Source organism: Sciurus carolinensis, chromosome 7 (genome assembly GCF_902686445.1).
Source record: "Sciurus carolinensis chromosome 7, mSciCar1.2, whole genome shotgun sequence".
In the NCBI taxonomy this organism is placed as follows: domain Eukaryota; kingdom Metazoa; phylum Chordata; class Mammalia; order Rodentia; family Sciuridae; genus Sciurus; species Sciurus carolinensis.
Genome location: NC_062219.1, coordinates 38,790,172 through 38,804,719, shown reverse-complemented (window position 1 = coordinate 38,804,719; position 14,548 = coordinate 38,790,172). Strand labels below are relative to the sequence as shown.

The following is a 14,548-nucleotide window of genomic DNA, read 5'->3' as shown; positions in this document are numbered from 1 at the left end:
CATCTGGTACTGTGTAAGCACAGAACAATCATTAGCTTGGTTCTGATACCGCCACTTATTAGCACAAGTTTCTTAAACTCTCTACCTCCATTTCTTTATCTATAAAATAAAAGCAATAAAACTTACCTCAAGTAGATGTTATGAAAATTAAATAGGTTAGTATATATAAAGTCATGTACCACATAACATTTCAGTTAACAATGGACCATATATATGACAAACATCCTATAAGATTATATCACCTAGTGTTGTAGCGGTCACCTTAGTTTGTGTAAATGCATGCTATGATGTTCTTACAAACCACATTTCCTGTCTCAGAAAGTGTATCTAGTATTAAGAGACCCATAACTGTAGTGCATACATTTTCCCTTCCTTCCCATACCATTTCTAAGATTAATTCATGTTGTTATTGAAGATACATTTCGCTTATGTGCGTATGTTTCATATTCCTCTGTGTCACATACTGCTGTATCTGTTTAGCCATTCTCCTCTCTGTAGACAAAGGTACTTGCAATTTTATTTTTTTGGAGTATGTGGAGTATTTGTTATTTTATAAAAGATCACCACAATGTTTTGCAAAGTGATTGTACCATTTGCACGCCCATCAGAGTATAAATCCAATTTTTGATACTGTTAGATTTAGTTTTTATCAATCTCAAGGGTGTGTCATTTTTCTCTCACTCTGGTTTTAATTTGCATTCCTGATTATTAATGAAGATGAGCATTTTTTAATATGTTTCTTAGTCATCCTTGATTTCTCTTTGGTGAGATGGCTCTTCGTGTTTACTGCATGTTTTTGAAGGCTGTCTTCTTGGAATGGATCACATGACATCCTTGCTATTCCTGCCTTAAGGATAAAAGATATGAATATGTTAATTTTATTCTATTCTGATAAAGAGGACAAATAGTTAATATGATGATATCATGGAGTCTCAGGTCCTATAAGATTATTTTCTCTAGTCTCAAATTGATAATATTTAGGGAGAGGAATGAAAAAGGGAAATTTTGTCAGTGTGTTCTGCTTTGCAGATTTGGGCATGTATTTGTACAATTAATTAAGTTATGTGATTTTTTTAATAAAGCAGCAATCAAGCACTTTAATTGCACTTATGTGCTAGGTACTAGTTTAAGAAATTTACATATATTATTTCAATCATTATGATAACTTGTGATGATCATGGGATAGGTACTACTATTATTATTTTCCAAATGAGGAAATGGAAGCCCTAAAAAAATTAAATTACTTGTTCAAAGATGGGATCACTGTTAAGTGTTAAAAATGGACTTTGAGTTGAGGAAGTCTGCCTCTCCAGCCCATGCTGTTAACCCATCAGCATAACCACAGGAAATAACAAGTCACTTGGAAGCATTGCAACACTTGAGAGGGTGTGATGGGTACCCAGAAACAATTTAGGGATGGCTGTGCCTTAGGGGTATGCTGGGTAGGGAAAGAAGTGAAGACAGGAAGGGAGCTGAGAGGGTTGAGCAAAAGATCAAGAACTGAACTTGCTGAGAGTTGCTGGCAAGGGTGTGAGGAATCATTGACGTTCAGGTTTTCAAAGAATTTAGGTGAATATTATATCAGGTTCTTGCTATGGGAGTTGTGTCAGACAGAATTGGAGGCAAAGGACATTGGGCCCCAGGTGTTTGAGAAGCTGTGTCATGGGTGCAGAAGTTATCTCAACTAATGGCAGGGAAGAGGATGAGCAGCATTCATGAGCCGGGGACTGAAGCTCTATATGGATCTGTAGGAGAGATTTAGAAACTGGTGGATGTGGTGATTGTACTTCACCTTGAAGCATGAGACTCAAAAGAGGGCAGAGTGTTGGGGGTTATACAGGTAGGAATGGAATCTCCTGGAACTGGCTGATAAAAGCTAGGAGAATGCCAACCCTGCTTCCAACTCTCCCAGCAAGTTGGGAGGTGGGGAAAACAAGCAGTTTTTTGCTTGTCAAACTTCAAGGGACATGATGTCTTCAGAGGAAAAACAGCTTTCAGTTAGAGCAGGAAGATGAAAGCGTGACTCTATGAGGAAGTTAAGGATGTAGATGAGAGTATTTAAAATGAAACTGTGGTTTTAACAGTGGAAATGTTACCAATCTTTTCAGCTCTCAGTGTTACCAGCTCAGTATTGGGTTGTTTTGCTCAATTTGAGATAGAAATCATGAAGCGACAAGCAATTCCATCCAAACGAGGATTTATTGGAGCTTATACTCCAGCAAAGGGAGACGGTGTATGGATGAGTCCCAGGACTGGGTCCTAGAGAAAAAGAGAAATAAAGCTTATATAGTTAGATAGGCAAGCCCACACAGGTGTACTGGTGGCAATTGTGCACCACTCAGGATTTCTGCATACATTTCCTCTGATCTTTGGAGACCAGAGTCTGCATTCAGATGAGAGATCTGACTTGCATGTTCATTTGAGCTATGCTTGTGAAGGTACTCATTATCACCACCCTGAAAAGGTCAGTTCTGGCCATACTGCACATGGAGAGGCTGCAGGAAAGTCCCTTTAAAGGAAGCAGGTAACATAAATAGGGCTAACCTGTTAAAATCTGCTTCTCATTAAAATTGGAAAACATGGTGGTTGGGAAATCTGACTTTTCTAAGAAAAAGTTTCAAAGGAGGTCAGTAATAGAAAACAGGGGAAAAGAAGCATAGGACAATTTGGCATGAATATAGATACATGTTTACTTTGAGGGTAACCTGTGAGAACCAGGATGAGTGGTGCAGATAATTTGTATTGGCTTTGTGATTGTGAGGAAGTATATACAGGTATGAGATTGACAAGAAATTTGACATTAACTGCAAGATGTTGGAAGTGGGCTAATTCACACAGTAGCCGTTCTGTTGCCCGTGGGGACATGGAAAGTGCCTCCAGTGCTACTAAAAAAGGACTTTAAGACCCCTCTGACATCAATCAAGCAAATTATCCTGATTGGCTGAAAACAGGGGTAACACTATTCTCTTCTCCAAATAGTTATGAGAATCAAATTAATTTAGGTGTATGAAAATGCCTTAGAAAATTATAAAATGACAAAGGTGAATTAGAATTATTCATGGTATTAATCACATCAAACTTTATGGTGAATTTTTTTTTTTAATCAGGAACACTAAGTCAAGTATAACCTTGTTCCTCATTTTTTTAAGGAATTACTTTCAACACTTTATTTGAGGACATGGCTTTTTAAAAAGCATTGCGAGAAAAAAACCAGAAGTATCTGCATTATGTTCTGGAGACAAGTAAGCAGAACAATTTATCAGGGAAATACCAGGGATGGGGAAATTGTTATAAGGAGAAGGGATGTTTTCTTTTGTTGTTCTCTCCATTACACCTGATTTATTCAGTTTTCACTTATGAACAAGAGATCAGAACTTCCTTAATGTCCTTTAAAAAGCTCAAATAGCTACCAGTTGGAACTTTGGACCACCTGCCAGTATTTGTTCAAAGAGAGCTCTAAGCAAGGTGATTTAATAATCAGAAACTGGAAATTGCTATCTCCCCCCACCCACCACATACAGACTCCTTGCTTCCCTTCCTTTCTGAATATTTCACATTTATTCCAACAGATGAGGCCAACATACATGCATGGTGAGTACCAGGCAACAGAATAGCCTGAGTATTTTCCTTTTCTATTGTATTTCTTAAGCAGGGAGAAACATATTCATGCTTTTTTTTTCTTTTATTTTTGGAAAATCAATATTCTTGAGATGCATAAAATTATATGTTTACTAAATAAGAGCCAGGGAAGGTTTTACTATTCATGTTCAGGTAATTTCTATTTGGGGTATGGGAAAGGGAATCCTGTTGTTGAGATGATATTTTATCAGATGAGGACAAACCCACCAACACACTTTCTATATCCTAACTGTAAAATTGAAATAAACACAAAACTGCATCAGATATGTGGTTGTAGTAGCTCAGTGGTCTACCTCTGCCAAATACCAAGAGAATCACTTGAAAATACTTTATATCCTTCAACATTAGGGTTGAACAGCTCAAAGGTTTATGGAATGAGATTATTTATAAATAAAAGCATTATTAAAGGAAATGGAGTTTATAATGGAATTCTGAATTTAAAAAAAATCTATTATGATGTTTTCCTTATGACAAAAGTAATGCATTTTCAGTGATGAAGATATAAAATGTACAAAACAGGCCATAATTTATCTGTTTAGAGATCACAGTGCTAATTCATCCTTTCAGGGAATTTTCTTACAAATCCTTATGTATAATTAACAAACATGGAATCACACTAAACATGCTATCTTGTAACCTGTTTAATGTAAGCATGTATCATAGTTCAGTGATTAAGAGTAAAGACTTCGGTTAGACTGCTTGGGTTTGGGTTCCAGTTGTCAGTGACTGATGGGAATGACATCAGGCAAGTTATATGATCACTTTGCTGATGGGAATGGAAACTTGGAACAAAGAGTGACAGGATCTAGAGCTGCAATGATTGAGTTGTGGTGATCGGGTTGCCATCAGCCAAGGTTGGATCTTTGTGAATGAATGATTTATAGTAAGGAAATCAGCAGTCCCATCTATTGGACATCTAAGTGGAAAAGATCAAGTATGCAGTTGGATTTTGATGTAGAAAAAGATATGAGTAGAACCTGAGGTATAGAAGTCCTGGGCATACAGATATTTGGAGTTTTGAGACTGGAGAAAATCAAGGAAGTAAATGTTGACAGAGAAGATCAAGGACTGAGCCCTCAGGCTCTCCAACATGAGAGTTTAGAGGAAAAAAAAGGAAAGAAAAGGAGAACAAGCTCAAGAGGAAGAAAACAAAACAAGAGAATTCAGTGATCTGGAAATGAAGAAGGTACATCAAGCATCAAGGAGAGAGAGAATATTAAAACATGCGGAAAGCTGCTGATAGGTCAGGAAAGGACTGAGAATTGACCACTGAATTTGGCAACATGGTCATTTACCATCTCTATGAGTAGTTTAGATAAAATGAAAGTCTGAAAGAAGATTGGGTTGAGGGGAAAACAGGAGGAAAGCAGTTGGAGAAGCCAGACGCAATAGTATAGGCCTATAATCCTAGTGACTAGGGACACTGACGCAAGAGGAATGCAAGTTTGAAGCCAGCCTCAGCAATTTAGCAAGGCCCTAAGCAACTTAGTGAGACCGTGTCTCAAAATAAAAAATAAAAAGGGCTGTGGATGTGGCTTGGTGGTTATGCATCCCAGGGTTCAATTCCTGCTAACAACAACAAAAACAGAAGAAGCTGGAAAGAGATAGCAGGGACACTTCTTTCAAGATTTCCTGCAAAAGCAACAAATACTTGAGATAGGTGCTGGTGGGGAAAGTAAACTCAAAAACAAAAATGAATTTTCATTTTTTTAAGGTGGGAGAAATGATATCAGATTTGCAGGTGGATGGTAATGATCCAATAAGGAGAACAAAATTGATGGAATGGACATATCAAGGGAATTTCTGAAGTGGTACTATTGAATGGGCAGGAGGGGACAGGACCTAGCATGTCAGTGGAAGATTTAGCTTTGATGTCAGCACAGACTGTTTATGTGGGGTAGTAGTCAGGGAGGCCAAATATATGAGTCATCATTTTGGAGGGAGTCTGTTCTCTTTTAATTGCTTCAATTTTCTCATTATGTCCCTTATCCTTGTTGGTGTCAGTCATACAGGAAGCATCAGAGTCCCAGGATGCTCCTCATTTCCAGCTCATAAAGCTCTGAACTTCCCATAACCTATCATCTCCCATTCTCACTCCTGAAATTCCTTCATGATATCATCAGGAATGTAGAGTGCATAATTTCAGTTGTGTATGTGAGTGTTTACTTATTGGCACCCTGACAATAAAAATGTTATTATGTAAAGGAATTTCTACCAGTTTGATAGTGAAGAAAAATGTCATTTCATTGTTATTTAAGTTGGACATCTTTGATTTGTAATAAGGCTGAATGCATTTTCCATGTATTTATTGACTATAATGAGTTACTTTCATATCAGCTGCTTATTTCCTTTACTGGTGTTTTCAACTCATTCTAATTGCTTTGCAAAAACTCTTCCTATAATAGAATTATCAAACCTATTTCTTATGCATGCTGCAAATATTTTTACCCAAATTGTCATCTGTCTTCATCTGTCATGCAGTTTTTGGCATTTATAGGTACTTTTACAAAATGTTATTTTATATCAATCAGTAATTTATTTTATGGAATCAATTTTTAGCACTTAGTTTTTTCTTTTTACCTCCAACAAAATAAATATTCACCCACATTTCTTAAAAAAATCCATAACATGAGGCAGGAAAGTCAGAAATTCTAGCCTTAGCCTCAGTAACTTGGCAGGATGCTCAGTAATTTAATAAGACCCTGTCTTGAAATAAAAACTCAAAAGGACTGGGATGTAGCTCAGTGGTAAAGGGCCCTTGGGTTCAATTCCTAGTGCAAAAGAAAAAAAAAAAAGAAAACACAAACAAACAAATAAATTCTAACCAGTTCCTTGGTGTTATCTTTTTACATTTAAATATTTAATGCTTTTAGAGATGCATTTGTATGCCTGGTATAAAGGAGAGATCAAAAAAAAATTTTTTTGCCTGAAATTGTGGCCAGATATTATAATTCTCTTTTTTTCTTTCTTTTTTTTTTTTTTAATAATAAATCCCTTTTACTAGAGAGGTCCACTGTTCACTTCTAAGGGTACCACAATCATTAGCTTCTTTCTAATATAAGATTTGTGGAGGCTTCTGAGAAAAGATTTGGTTGTCAGTTGGGTCAGGTACCGATCCTCTTAGGTTCATGGCAGTTGCCAGGAATGGCTTTATCCCAGAAGACTGATATTAGTTTGTATCTGAAACAGCTATAATTAAATTATAGCTCTTGTCCAACAGGAGAAAAGAGAATCCACAAACAGAAAAGTTTAACTTAAAAGAACATTACTAGCAGCTATTTAGCTATGTGATGCCATTGAGAAAATTTTCATTTCCTAAATGTGTAAAATCCATCCACCCATTCATTCAGGCAGTTAGTGTTTTTCTATTGCCTACTGTGTACCAGATGCTGGGCTGAATGTTATAATAAAGAAGGCCATGTCCCACCTGCAGTGAATTTTCTTTCTAATGGAAATAAGTACAGGGAACATCAAGAAGGCATCTGTCCCTGGTATGAGATATAAATAGCACATAACAATAAAATAATTTAAGAGTGTATGAATGGATGAATTAAGGCATCAGAATATAAAGATTGAAAATTGATTGAAAACTGAAGCAAGTGTATAAGAATCTAAAATGTGATAAAGATGGAAACAGAAAATCAGTGGGGAAAGGCTGATGAGTTATTTCATATTCCTCAAGATACAAGGGATAGAGACACCTGAGTAAGTGAATTTAAACAAGAATTTGAGTTGGCAACAGTCATCAACATCTCTGCCTCTCCTGCTTCTTACTATTGCAGCTTATGGTCTCTGATATCCTTGTGGATCTCTCCTCTCTCTCTCTCTCTCTCTCTCTCTCTCTCTCTCTCTTTCTGTGAATAATCTGTTTAGTCTGCTCATACTTGCTGCCTTAAATTTCTTGTTCAAAGAAGAGAACTAGGAACCAGGTTGCTGCCTGGTCAAGACCATGACTGTTGATGCACTGAGGAGGAATAGGGCATGGGAGAGTAAAATTGCACAGAAATTTTTTTTCTTCTCTTTCCTTCCTTCCTTCTCCACACCCTTTCTGTGGGGTCTGAGGATTGAATCCAAGGCCTTACAGATGCTAGGTAAGCATCCCACTGCTGAATTACATCCCCTTAAATTTCTTTACTACTCTTCTATCTTAAGCTGACTGACTCAGGCTTTCTCCCCAAGCCCAACCCTAAAACTATTTTTTATCATCCTTTCCAGTGATCTTTACTCCATTCCCAACCTTCCTTTTCCTCACCTTACTAACAATCTTTGACATAGTTGATCACTCCATCCTACTTGAAACTTTTCTTATTTTGCCTCCAGGGTACCATTTTCTCTTGATCCTCCTATTTCATGAGACACTTTTTCTTGTTCACATTTGACAGTTTCTCATTTCTTTGATTTCAAAATGCCTGTGTGCTCCCAATCAGTTCTTGGAACTTTCCTCTTTTCTACTTAAACTTTTTCCATTGATGATCTCTTCTAATTTCATGACTGTAAATACTATATGCTAAAGATTCTAAAAATGTTTCTCCAGCCTGGATTTATCTCTTGAACTTTAGGCTCACACATCCAATCACTAATGACATTGCCACTTAGATGTCAAATAGGTATCTGAAGGACTATATTATTGCTCAAAATATGCTTCCTTTTTCAATGCTAGGATTATATTTACCTTATTCTGTTGATGTTGGGGATGGTCATGCAACTTGTAATAGTATGTAAGTGAAAGTAACAAGAGCTGTTTCTGAGAATTGTCTTAGTCCATTTTCTGTTACCACAGCAAAATACAAGAGGATGGTATTTTATAAAGAAAAGAAGTTTTTTAGCTCATAATTTTGGAGGTTCAAGAATATGGCACTAGCATCTACTCAGCTCTGGACAGGGCCTCACGACAGAAAGCATCACAATGATGGGAACATGTATGTGATCACATGGGGAGACAGAAAGTGAAAGAGATTCAGGGACTAGGCTTTCTCTTTTTAGAACAAACCATTCTCTCAGGAACTAACAGCAGCCCTTTGAGAATTACATTAATCTCTTCCATTTGTCATGCCTTACAAGGACCTTCTACTCAGTCCCACCTTTAAAGATCTCACCACCTCACAACATGACTACACTGAAGAACAAGCCTCCATCAAAATGAACCTGTGGTGGACACACTCAAATTGGATCCAAAGTATAGCAAAACCTTAATTATCATCAAGTGACTCTATTGTGCTCTTTCTTCACTCTGTCCTGACACCTGGACTTCCCAGAAAGAGGCTGCTCCTTCAGCCTGGGTTATGAGATGAAGTCTGCAAAGCCACAGTTGACCTGCAAAGAACACAAATGTGAACAAGAAATAGACCTTCTTGCTTTAAGGCATTAAGACTTTTGGAGTTATTTGCTGTAACAAACTTAGCCTAAATACAGCAGCTTAACTGATAGAGGCTTGCAAATTAATACACCCAGAAATGAATGCCTAATCTCCAACCCACCCTGCAAACCTGTGAGTCCCAGATTCCCCATTTCTTATGAAAGGCAGTTTTAGACTTCCCATTTACAGAATAAGAACTTGAGAGTTTCTCTTCATTCTCTGAATCTCACATTCCAGATATAGGAACTGGGGATACATCAATGAACAAAATAGATACAAAAGATACTAATTGTTGTAGAGATTACAATCAATGGGAATAAAGCAGAGGATAATGACTATGTAATGAACATGCAATCTAAATTAAATATGTAGTGTTCCAATATGTACCATATGTATTACTATATAATATTAAGTATTTAAATTTAAATATATAGAAGGTAATACATGCAATAGAAAAAAATAGAACAAGGTAAAGAGGAAGCAAGTAGTGGGGGTGAAAGTGAGAAAGAAGTTTGTGAGGTTAGAGTTGAACTTATTGAAGAAGTACCAATTCAGAAGAGACTTGAACTGCAGAACTCTTTGCATAGAATGACCCTGTCAAATGAGTATACTAAGAAACAACTGAACTCTAAAATGGCAGAATACAGACATGTCCTTACATGACTCCAGCATCTGCATCTGCCACCTCCAAATGCGTGCTTTAGAATGCCAAGCACTTCCAGAAAAATTTACTGTGTGTTTCTGTCAAACATTTATAATAGGCTCTTTTTTTCTGATGATAGACACTTACCTTAATTTCTTTGAGCATTTACTTTTTAAAAAAGGATTCCAATATGAATCTGTATCTCCTATAACTTCAAAGATTATTTTTCTCAAGGATCTGAAAATCATTCCTTCAAAATGTAATCATCAAGAGGATAGGACTTTGTCTCCAAGCCTCAGTGGAAGGATAGAGTCTAACTTTGATAATTACCAGCTAGTGAACACAGCTAGCTTCATCACATATATAGTGAGCAATCCTTTGTAATGATTCACTTCTCTGACTCTACTTGAGCCCACACCTCTCAGTCTCCACCCCACTCTTCCTGTAAAAGACAGTCACCTCTGCATAAATCAGAATGGACCTATCCCTAAGGAATAAAAATCTGTTTGCATAACTTTGACTAGCACCCAGGTATGTTTATCTTTGGAAGATTTGAAAAAGATAAGAAGAACAATCCACATGACTAGTAGCAGTTTCCCTAGCAGAGAGACAGTCAGTGAGAGGCTAAAATGCAGGAGCATTTAGCCAATACAAGTAATAAGAAGTCCAGCATGACAAGAGCAGAGGAAGTGATGGAAATATGGGTGGTAGTTGATGTCAGAGGGTAAATGAAAGGGCAGATGGAATAGAAGGTAGGCATTTATAAACTAGTTAAAAGTAAGTACTTTTGCTTTTATGCTCACTGGGATGGGGAGACCACTGGAGGATAGAATAGAATATAGGAACTCATGAACTCTTAAAAGTAAGTACTTTAGGTTGTACTCTCACTGGGGTGGGAAAACCATGGGAGGATGCCATGTCGAGGAAGGACATGATCTGGCTTGCATTTTACAAGGATCATTCTGCCATGTTGAGACCAGACATACTGTAACTGGAAGACAAGTTTGAAGTAGAAAGTTCAATTAGGAGGTTACTGAAATGAATCATGTGAGATGTGATGGTGGCTCAGGCAAGTTATACCATCAGATTCTGGATATATTTTAAATTAGTTCCTGATGGATTAGACATGAAAAGTTAAAGGAGGTGTCAGGTACCATTTCAAAGTTTTTGTCTGGAGTAGCTGACAGGATGGAGTGTCCAAATGAGATGTTAGCAGGCTTTGGAGGGAGAAGGGGAGATGGAGTTCAGGGAAGCAATCTATACTAGAGATTGAAATCTGGGATTCATTGGTAAATATATGATGTTGAAAGCCATAGAGTGTATGAAAAGACAAAGAAAGTGAGTGCAGCTAAGAAGAGGAGAACCTAGGGGTTGGGGTTGTGGCTCACATGGTAGAGCACTTGCCTGGCATGTATGAGGCACTGGGTTTGATTCTCAGCACCACATAAAAATAAATAAAACAAAATATAAATAAAACAAAAGGTATTATATCTATCTACAGCTAAAAAATATATGTAGGGGTTAGGGATATAGCTCAGTTCATAGAGTGCTTGCCTGTCATGCACAAGGCCCTGGGTTCAATCCCCAGCACTTCTATATATACATATATATAAATATAAATATATATATATTTTAAAAAATATTAAAACAAAAGAAGAAGAGAACCTAGTATCAAAGCCCTCCAATGCTGCCTACAATGCTGGCAGAAATTGGAAGAAGAGGAAGCCAGCAAAAGAGAATAAGAAGGGAGGACCAACCAGGTAGGTGGAAAGTCAAGAAAGTTTAGTATCCTGGAAACCAGGAGGAGAAAGATTTATCAAGGGGGAGCAAATGACCAATTGTTGCTGCAAAATTAGGACTGAGAAGTGACCATTAGATGTGGAGGTTCTTGGTTACCTTGACAATGATAGTCTGAGTGGAGTGGAGGCAGTGAAAACCTAAGAGGAAGCAGTGTGAAAAAGAATAAGAGGCAGGAATTGGCAAGAGTATGAAAAACTTTTTCCAGGAGTTTCCTTGCAAAGAGAAGCAGAGAAATGTATCAGTCAGCAGGGGAAAAAGTGAAATTCAAAGTTGGCTCTTAATAACAGTAATAAGACTTGCATCCATATCCTAAATTATTTTCAAATAAGGTATTCTGATGTGTCTACATGCAATGCAGTCATATATTCATCATTATTGACCATATTTGATGAAGAAACACAAAGCCTGAGCCCAGAAAGGTAACTTCCACACTTCAGCCCAGAAAGAGAAATAGCTTAATCTAAGTTTCCAAAGATGGAAGTAGAGATTATAAAACAGCACTATCTCTTAAATTACTACATTGTCAAACAATATGAATAGCTATAACCCAGGGAGTTATCAAGAACCCAGCCATGCCTGTGTACACAAAAATGTCTGTACTTTTGCCTGAGCCCATAGCAAGATACATCTTCTACATAATATTCAAATATTTTGTGGTGTTCTCCCAACTCCATGGTAGGTAACTATATCAGGTTAAAACCTGGGGAACTGGAAGGAGGCTTTTTAAAGGACTAGGAAAGTGAGAGAAGCAATCTCAGGTATCACTAAGAGTGCAGTCAGAACCAAAGGAATGGGGCAGGGCTGTGTGTTTGTATGCAAGTGAGTGGTGTGTGTGTATGTGTGTGGCTATAGGTACCCAAAATAGGTTTGTAGGAGGTTGCTCTTCACTGTTTTAGAACTTGACTAGGGTGCCTGAAATCTCCAGGCTGGTCTATACTTTCATAAAAGTTAATAAATATGGATGATGTGCATTAGCATACTCTCATTTGTTGTGTCCTTACACATTGCAAAATCTGGACACACTCATGCACTGATCTTGTTCTCAATCATTTTGTTCATCAACTCTTAAGCAAAGCATTGTATGATATACAATGGGAGATTAAACAACTGTTTTTCTTGTCAAAGAACCTCATTTCTACTATGAAAAATATATGTACATAAATAGCCCTAGGATAATACTTTGTTCTACAACAAAAAGTATTAAAATACTAGATTAATTCACAAGAAGAAGTGCTTATTACACTTCAGTTAATCAAAGAAAATTCCATGAAAAAGGAGACATTTGAGGAGTGACTTGGAATTTGTGTGAAATTTGAATGTGGAGAGATGGAAACAAGGTTATTTCAGTGGGAACAATGCAAGTAAGAGTTATGTGAAGGTCTACTAGACATGGAAATTGTAAATATTTAAATTTGGCAAAGTCTGATGTTCTGATTCTGAATTCTGCCTTAACTGCTGAGGGGCTGTGAAGAGGCCACTCAACTGGCAACAGAAAAAGAAATAAAAAATATCTTGAGTGTTATGTACAACTACCCCTCATTTTATATATATATATATATATATATAATATACATATATAAAATATATTATATATAATACATATATGCTTTATATATACTTGTTTTTGATTACAACAAATTCAACTCAAAAACATTACTGAATTATTCAGTTATTATGTATTTCTTGAAATAATAAATACCAATGGTTTAACTACAATAATGAGCTAGTCCAAGAAAATTCTCATGGTTAAAAAGGGAGTTCTCTGTTCAAAAAGGCAGATGGGTTCTGGAGTTAAGACAAGCTGAAACAGATTCACTCTGAAATTAATGACAATTTCCTTATAACTTGTTTTTCTCTAGGATTTGAAACAGCCCCTTTTTAAATTAAAGTTTCAAATCTTCTGAACTTCCTTATAAGGAGAATAACAACTTCCTCCTGCTGAGGACTGGCACCAGGGAAATTAGGGCTGAAGTATACTCTGGCAAAGTACAGTCTAGCTAAAAATCTACATACAACCTGGCTTTTATTTCTATAAATTCTAACTGCTTCTGTGGGACAGGGAGAGAAGCAAGCAATCTAGTTGCTTCTCCCCAGTTTAACTACTAAACTGCATCACAATTCATTTTTCCTTTTTACCATTACTATTTTTTATGTGGGTGTCTGGGATTAAGTGAGACTAACAAAACTTACGTGAACTCAGTTGTGTTGTGCTGCAGATGTCTGAGTTTGTTTCCTCATCCCTGGAGTGTGGATCATAAAAAACAACCTTGTTTTGACGATTAGAGAAACAACGTGGCATATTTTAGATGCACAGCAAATGCGAAGCACAAAAAGAAAAAGTTAGGGTGAAATTATAAACCACCTTGAATTCCAAATTAAAGAACTAGCGCTTTTTCTTTGGGCATGGTTGTTACCGAAAGGTTTTTGTTCCAGTGGCAGGAAGTCAAGAAGCAACAAAAATAACAGAATGAGTCAAAAACTATTACTCTAGGTAAATGTATGATTACACAAATGGAATGCCTCTACTTCATGTACAAACAGAGAAACAAGATGTATCCCATTTGTTTACAATAAAAATAAATTTTAAAAAAGTGCAAAAAAAAAAAAAAAAGCAACACAAAAGGTATTGCAGCGGAGTTGGCAGTGCTCTAAACGTAGCATAATGAGACACTGGCAGTGAACCTCTGGAGTATTTTAGAGGACCAAACAACAGGACTTCGCCTTTACTGCACGAGAACTGTGAAGCAACGACGACCGCTATTTCGATCTAGAGTGCCTTTTACATCAAAAAGGAAACAGAGATGTTAAGTTCATTTTGAGCTTAAATCCTAAAATTACCGTGGCTGAAGAAGCGTACAAAAACCGCCGAACATGATTTGTGTTAAAACAAGGATCCAGAAATTTTGCTCTTTCTCCTAAAACCTACGAATTCTTAAAATAAAACCTTTTATTTTTAATTAAAAAAAAAAAAAAAAAAACCCGGCGGCGTAATATATTATCGGGACACCCTACTACAGGCTGCTACAATGGACATGACACACTCCCTCGGGCCTTACGTTTCCGCGCCTGGTGACGTCACCACGACGCGCGGCGCGCTCCTGCGTCTCGTC

At 37.0% G+C, this 14,548-nt stretch overlaps 1 long non-coding RNA gene across 1 annotated transcript; it reads right to left on the bottom strand.

The window, feature by feature from the left end:
• Nucleotides 1-2,119: 2,119 nt before the first annotated feature.
• On the bottom strand, nt 2,120-14,487 carry LOC124989057 (uncharacterized). The gene is made up of 3 exons (XR_007109550.1): nt 14,277-14,487; nt 13,629-13,704; nt 2,120-2,259 (listed from the first exon to the last, which is right to left on the bottom strand). It is a non-coding gene; the product is annotated as an uncharacterized LOC124989057 (long non-coding RNA).
• Nucleotides 14,488-14,548: the final 61 nt, after the last annotated feature.